At 43.3% G+C, this 8,181-nt stretch overlaps 1 pseudogene; it reads left to right on the forward strand.

The window, feature by feature from the left end:
• The first annotated feature begins 5,353 nt into the window (after window positions 1–5,353).
• On the forward strand, window positions 5,354–7,979 carry LOC108980635 (annotated as a pseudogene).
• The last annotated feature ends 202 nt before the right edge of the window (window positions 7,980–8,181 follow it).

Below are 8,181 nucleotides of genomic sequence, written 5' to 3' on the forward strand. Positions count from 1 at the left end.
GGCCTTATTCGTCGCTGTCCATTTAGGGGTCCCTTCCAGTATATGTACGGGAGGTAGTCGTTTGTGGTGGGTATTCTAGAACCTTGAAGAACTTGTTTGACTTCCTAGAGGTCGGGGTACCTTGAATACCCTATGTAATTACAGCATATATGAAGTAGCTTTCATTTCCATTTCTATTGTTTCCATCGATTTACATGCATCCATTACGATTGGTTCTATTCAAACTGTGGGGTGTATAACAAGTGGTATCTAGAGATGACGATCCTGATATGGTAGAATTGAATAATGCAGAACTTCAACTCTGTTTTCAGAATTATCACCGTGCACTCTATGATGAATTAATTATATAGAGATCTAGAGAGAGGGTGCTTACAATGAAGTCTTTAGATGGTAAATATTTGAAAATCTTAGTTGAATCTTCCTACACTATTTACTACATGAAGTTTAATATTGAATATGCATATGCAAGACATATAAATCCATTGGAGCAACAAAAATTGACGTACAGAGAATTCCTCTTGAAAGATGATGTTACGTTGGGAGAAACAAGGGTATTTGAGGATGGATATCTTTATCTTGATATGAAGATGAGCGAAAATTTGGACGCTATCGAATTAAAGGAGGAAATGGAAGGGGCTACAAATTCGAAGGGAGGAAATGGAAAATTAGTAGTTATAGAAGATATCCCAGTTCTTGTTGGTGAAATCTCAGAGTCTTCGAAGGACTTGGGGGAATTATTTGCAGTCTCTAAGGTCGCCGACTCTGATCACAGTAGAGGTACCTCAGAAGGCTTCTTGATGGCGCTGGATCTGGCTCTTTGGGCTTCTTCAGAATCACTGTTTGTCTCTGATGTTACTTTATCTTCCACAACCACAATTGAATCGCACCTGTATGGAACCTTTGACCCAGGTGGTGTTTATTTTCATGGTCTCGGCTCCTCTTCTCCAGTGTTAAATAAACATAGACTACTACCCAAGCTATTTCTTTCTCTCTCAAGGGTTGTCTAAGAGACGGTTTCTTGCTCAAACTCCATTCCCACTTTTCCACTCGTTGAGTTCGAACACCAAGAATGGGAATGACATAGAGATGTCGGTTGGATTGGTGGGGGGGATCTTACCTGAACTGAGGCCGTCGATATAGATATCGAAGAGGGTGACCCAGATGAGAAACTTCTTGCTCTTGATCCCAATAAGCCTCCTCATGCGGCAGTCCTCCACAAAAGTCATGACCCCAGTGTCGTACAAAACAGAGCGCCTAATAGAGCTGAAGTGGTGCTCCCTTTTTCGTTTCTGCTTCACCCAGACAAAGCTCGTGGTGCAGTTGTAGCCCACCTCCGTGATGTCTACAAGAGGGTGGGACAACCATTGGAGATTTGAACAGTGGTTCTCGACTCAAGCGGCTTCCACTCTGGCCTAAACCATAGCTCTACTTTCAGTTCAGTAGCCATGGAAGAAGACAAAGTGAAGGAGGTGAGTCATTTTGGTGCTTATGTTGCACTCATCTATGTTCCCTTAAGTTTTTTGTTGTTAGTAGTATGTGTTTTGGGCAGTGGTTCTCTTCTCTTTCAGTGGTTCCCATGGATGAATTTTGAGTGTAGAAGAGTATTTGGTTGTTTAGTTGATTTTTTTTTTCAAAAAGTTAGGGTCACATGTACAATAGTGACCCCTCTCCAATTTTATTCATAAAAAACCTTACTTATGGCGAATGAATACCATATAAACTTATTGCTTCTCAAAAGAAACTAACAATGCTATAACAATTTAACAAAATCTATCGAAACCTCCGACTATATACTTCAACTTCTGGTATCTAGCACCTTTGTAAAATATCAATCTGCCTGCAACTTTTCTTCCTCTTCATTTTAGTAGACATGTTTATGAACCAAAAGGTAATCTGCTCCCATCAAGCCTGAAGCGACGTGTCTTTATCCTCCATACAATTAAAACAGGCGTGATCCCCCATATATGTTCCAATTGGAATGAGCGTTTTCCTTTAGAAACCCAGCTCCACAATCTATCCCTCCAATTTTGCTGCTGATCATACTGAACCTCCAGCATCTCCGAAGCCTTCCTCCATAGATTTTGCGCAAAGTCCCCTTCTCCCAACAAATGATCTATTGTTTCAATCTTAGGCTGCTCACAGCAGACACATGCAGAGCATAGAAATATTCCCGTACGCTGATCAACACTCAATGCCCTTTGTAACCCTTTCCAGCATATAAAGGACATTCTAAGTGGAATAACAGGATCCCAAACAAACTTTGCCCACTTGACTTCCTCATTCTTTGATCGACACACCTCCCATGCAGATTTCATAGTTACCTTAGCTTCCTTCAACGGCTTCCAATAAACCCTATCATCTATCTCCAACCCACCCAGCTTCACATTCAAGTTAATATATCGAGCCTTGTCTCTTCCTATCAATGCCGAAATTGCATCTTCCTTCCACTCTACACCATTAATCACATCCTGCAACATCAAATTAGGTTGATCAAAATTACTAATTTGCTTGCCTAGAATGCCAAGTCCAGACCAATTTTCCAACCAGAAGTGAATTTGCGCTTTATTAATCTTCCAACTTGATTGATCAATAATGACCGAAAAACAAGCAGATATTGACTTCCATATAGGATAGGCATTCCACTAAACCCTTCCTTGGAAAGGGTGATGCTTTTTACAATATTTTTCTCTCATAACTTTCACCCATAAAGAATTTCCATATAGAACACTCCAAGCTAGCTTCACTCGAACTGCCTTCTGAAATTCCCCTAAATCACGGATGCCTAACCATAAACTGGTTTAGCAACCTTTTGCCAACACACCCAATGTTTTTTGCGATGCTCTTCTGTAACACCCCGTATTTTAGTGTATTTTTATTGAATGATTATATTTATGTTATTCAAAAATTATTCTTTTGTTTTAAAATTACTGGATTTTAATTGGGTTATTTTTTAAGATTTTTAATTTGATGAAAATTATTTTTATGTGCTTTTTAATATTTATTTATTGTTATGTATTTAAATTGCTTTAAATATTTAAATTAATTACTGTGAGATTTAATTATTTCAATTTGACTTTACCATTACGTTTAAATTATTTTATTTAATTTGTGGTTTTAAAATCATTTCCGTTGGATCATTTTCGTGACCCAAGTTATGAGGATTGGACCTCATTTCTTTTTCCCTCTTTTTCTTTCCTCTCCTTTTCTTTTCCTTCCTTTTTCTTTTTCTCCCTTATTTTCTTTCGGTCCCTTCTCTCCCGCGCGAACCCGATTCCCTCTCTCTCCCCGTGCGACTTTGGCCTCCACCCCAGCCCGCCGCCGTCGAGCCGCCGTGGTCGACACCGCCCCCTCCATTCGGTTCCCCTGCCGCCGGCGACCTTACCCCACCAACCTCACTTCCATCCAAGCCGCCGTTAGCTCCCACGAGACCCACGAAGCCGCGGCACTCTTTCCGCCGTTGCGCCGCCGTCGCACCGCCATTGGCCACCATCTTCCTACCACTTCATCCCCGACCTCTTGGCAACCTTTTGGACCCAACCCCGGCTCCGATCCGTTACCGGTGAAGCCCCACCAAGTCCATCTCCGATTTCGGCATTTTTGGCCTTAAACCACCATTTGCGCCGTCATCCACGGCAAACCACCACCACCATTGACTTCACCGACCTCTCTAGGCCCTACCCTATCATTTTGGGGTCTTCGTTTGTCTCCGTTGAAAAGTGGGTATTTGTGACCCACGGCCACAGTGTATTTTACACTGTGGTGTTGCTCAGACGTCGCCTTGTTCAGCTTCGTGATCCTCCGGAAATTATCATATAGCGCTGTAAGTATTTCTCCAAAGAATTCTCATGAATTTTATGTATTTTTGCACTAACGCTTTTCACTGTATTTTTGGCATGCCGGACTGAGTCCGAGGAGTACGGGGGTCGGATGGATTTGTGATTGGAGTTGTTGGTTTGATTGGATTGGATTGGATTGGTTATTGGTTTTTGGTTATTGATGGATTTTGGATTGGTTGGTTCATGTGCATAACATTATTTCATGCATGATCATGTTTGTAAAGGAAAACTGGGTTTTCGTGTATTGCATTCATGTTCATGTGTTTATGAAAACTGGGTTTTCATGTGAGAATGGAATTTGGGTGCGTGCGTATCACGACCCCAAGCCGAGATGGGGTATTATCTCGGTGGAGCTCCTCTGGTTACTCGGGAGCGGAATAAACTGAGTAACGTCCCCTGGATTGTCGCTGGGCGACAATGGGATCGGACGAGAGATTCGTGCCGACTCCGTGGTCCTTCTGCTGGCGGGGACTAGAGGATGTCTGGCTATGTACGCGCTGGGCGCGGAACTGGGCATCGCTCGTTGCGTAGTGGGTGCTCGGCCATGTACGCGCTGGGCGCAGAACTGAGCATCGCTACGAAGCCAGGACGTGCGGATGGTCCCTAGGGGAGGCCATGGTGCATAGGGTATTGACGGATTAAATGGACTATTTTCTGGGAAAATAGCGTGTGTTGGATTTTGTGTAATTCATTTTCTGGGAAAATGTTTTACGGATTATTTGTGGGCCAAATGGGATTTTTGGCGTGTGTTGGAAAATTATCATTTTCGGGGAAAATGATGTTTTGAGGAAAAATGCATATTTCATCATATGCATGCATGTTAGTTGTATTAAATGCATTGTATTCCTGAGATTATTTTGGGTTATACTTACCTGCGGTACCATTCTGTGGTAACGCAGATTTTGATGCAGATGAGGAGGAGGAGGGTGAGCCTGAGGAGACGGCTCCGCCCGAGGAGTGATCTGGGATCACTGTTTATTGTTATTTTATTTTACCTTCTGTATTTTCGGGACATGTGTTAACTTTATTTTTGATGACTGTATAACCGCTTTTAAATCTTTACTGATGTTTACTTGTATTTAAATTCTGGTACTTAGTTGACTAATCCGCTGCGTTGTTGTTGTACACCGTTGCATGTACACACACTTAGCACTTACGTTGGGATGTGTGACCGTGTTGTCATCATCCCGGCGTCTCGATTTCTGTGTTTTCCTTACATGGGGGTCGCGGGCGCCACAGGTGGTATCAGAGCAGTTCGGCTCTGGGTAAAACCACATGTCCCTTAGGATTGTACCAGAAATTATTTTATTGTTTTAAAATAATTTTTAAAGTGTTGTAAGTTAAATGATTTTTTTTAAAAAAATAGATATGTGTTATTATGAGTTTATTGTTGTTTTATTTTATGTTAATTGATGTTATTTAATTTAATTTTATCTTATTGTATTTTTGTGTTGCTTTGGTTGAGTTTGGTTTTATCTGGATTTAAGCGGGGTTGGGGGTTGCTCTATGACAGGACTATGGTGAGACCAAGAAGGCAAGCTAATGTGCCCGATGATGAGCTACCCGGGGGTGAAAGAGATGATGCCATTGCAAGGGCGTTGAATAGGATGTCAGACTTGTACGAGCAGAATTTCCGACCGTCGCAAGGAGATCTAAATAGAGCGGTCCAAGTGGGGTGCACCTATGAGCGCTTCCTGGCGCATAGGACTCCTGCCTTTACTGGGGAGGAGGATCCAATGCGAGCTAGGAGGTGGATTCTAGATTTGGAAAGGACCTTTGAAGTTTGTGGGTGTACTGAGGTCCAGATGGTTTTGTATGCAAGTTATATGCTCCAAGGTGAAGCAGGATACTGGTGGGAGACCAAGCGGTCACTCCTAGAAATGGAGTTCGGATCCTTGGCTGCTGTGTCCTGGCAGCGGTTTAAAAAGGAATTTGATGATCGATACTTTCCTGTTTCAGTGAGAAGGCAGAAGGCTCGGGAGTTTAATAATTTGGTTAAAGGAGGTATGACGGTCGAGCAATATGCAACGAAATTTATGGAGCTTGGACAGTTCGCTCCTCACCTCATTGCCACCGAAGAGCTGCAGGTGGAGCGTTTTATGGAGGGTCTGCGCCCTGAAGTAAGCAGACAAGTGGCTTGTCTCCAGATTGTGGAATTTCAGAAGTTGGTAGACCTGGCCAGTATCGCAGAGCGCGAGAGTAGCTTTGTAGTGGGCTCCCCTCCAGGTCAGAAAAGACGGAGTTATCTTGGTGAAGGAAGCAGTTCTGGATCGCCACAGAAATTTGTTCAGAGGACCGGGACCCGTCCACAGACAACCTCCGGTGTTCGTGCAGGAGGCCGGACTCCAGTATGCCCGAGATGTAGTAGAGCCCATGAGGGTGATTGTGGTCAAAGGGGCATTCAGTGTTTTAGATGTGGCCAGCCGAGTCACTTTGCTCGGGAGTGTCCCAGTCTAGTTCAAGGAGGTCAAGGTGGTCAAGGAGGACGAGGAGGTCGTCGAGGTGGAAGGGGCAACCAGAGACAGTTGGTACAAGCCCGAGTTTATGCGGTGACTCCTGGCGACGTGGATTATGAGGCTCCAGAGACCCATGATGCTGGAGTGATTACTGGTATGTATGTAGTTATTTTATTTGGGTTTTTTGTTTGGTGTGGTTGGGTTTTTTGAATTTGTTTGGTGGTTGTGTTTGCATCAGGAAGAGTTCGTCTATATGATTTTTATGCTTGTACTTTGTTTGATTCTGGGGCGTCCCAATCTTTTGTGTCTGCCACGTTTGCACGGATGTGCAATTTGGTTACAGAACCTCTACCACAATCCTTAGTTGTGGCTCTTCCCAATGGCGAGATCGTGTGTTGCTCTAAGGTTGCTTTGGGTTGTCCTTTGGATCTTGGTGGAAGGATATTGGATGCGGATTTGATTGTATTCAAGTTGCTTGGTTTTGATATAATTTTGGGTATGGATTGGCTGTATCGTTATTCTGCGAATATTGATTGTAGAAGACGAGTAATTGGTTTTCAACTCTCGGATGAGGATTATTTAGAATTCGTGGGAAGTAAGTTAAAGGCAAGACCATTAGTTATATCAGCAGTTCAAGCTAAGAGAGATATAGCTTGTGGGGCAGATGCTTTTTTGGTCCAAGTCGTATCTACACCATCTGAGAAGAAATCTTTAGCGGATATTCCAGTGGTGGAAGAATTTCCCGATGTGTTCGTGGATGAGTTACCTGGATTGCCTCCCGTTCGTGACATGGAATTTGTTATTAATCTGGAACCCGGGGCGGCTCCTGTGCATAAGGCTCCTTGCCGCATGGCACCGGCCGAGTTAAAAGAGTTGAAGACTCAATTGCAAGAATTGGTTGACAAAGGATTTATTCAGCCTAGTACTTCGCCCTGGGGAGCGCCTGTTTTGTTTGTCAAGAAGAAAGATGGTACTCTCAGAATGTGCATAGACTATCGGGAGCTTAACAAGGTGACTATCAAGAACAAGTACCCTCTTCCAAGAATTGATGATCTGTTTGATCAGCTTCAGGGAGCAGCTGTCTTTTCGAAGATTGACTTGAGATCAGGGTACTATCATAAGGGATAAGGACGTGCCCAAGACTGCTTTCAGGACGAGGTATGGGCATTATGAATTTAAAGTGATGTCTTTTGGGTTAGCGAACGCTCCTGCCGCTTTTATGGATTTAATGAATCGGGTGTTTCGACCCTTTTTGGACTCTTTTGTGGTGGTGTTTCTTGACGACATTCTGATTTATTCCCGAGATTTGGAAGAGCATGCTTGCCACCTTCGTCTGGCACTTGGAAAATTAAGAGAGCATCAATTGTACGCTAAGTTGAGCAAGTGTGAATTCTGGTTAGAAGAAGTTAAGTTTCTTGGACATGTGATTTCTCAAGAAGGGGTGTCTGTAGATCCTAGTAAAGTAGAAGCTGTTTTGTCATGGCCTCGCCCTTCAACAGTTCGTGAGATACGAAGTTTCTTGGGACTTGTCGGTTACTATCGAAGATTTGTGGAAGGTTTTTCTCGACTATCAGGACCTCTCACTGCCTTGACTAGGAAGAATACTGAGTTTGTATGGTCTGACAAATGTGAGAGAAGTTTTCAAGAGTTGAAGAGAAGATTGACAATGGCACCTGTTTTGGCACTTCCAGAGCCACACAAGCCATTTGTGATTTTTAGTGATGCATCCAAATTCGGGTTGGGATGCGTTCTTATGCAAGAGGGACAGGTTGTTGCTTGTGCATCTCGTCAGCTGAAAATTCATGAAAGGAATTATCCCACACATGATTTGGAGTTGGCGGCAATAGTTTTTGCTCTTAAGATTTGGCGGCATCATCTGTATGGTGAAG

The sequence above is a fragment of the Juglans regia genome, chromosome 10 (assembly GCF_001411555.2).
Source record: "Juglans regia cultivar Chandler chromosome 10, Walnut 2.0, whole genome shotgun sequence".
Classification (NCBI taxonomy): domain Eukaryota; kingdom Viridiplantae; phylum Streptophyta; class Magnoliopsida; order Fagales; family Juglandaceae; genus Juglans; species Juglans regia.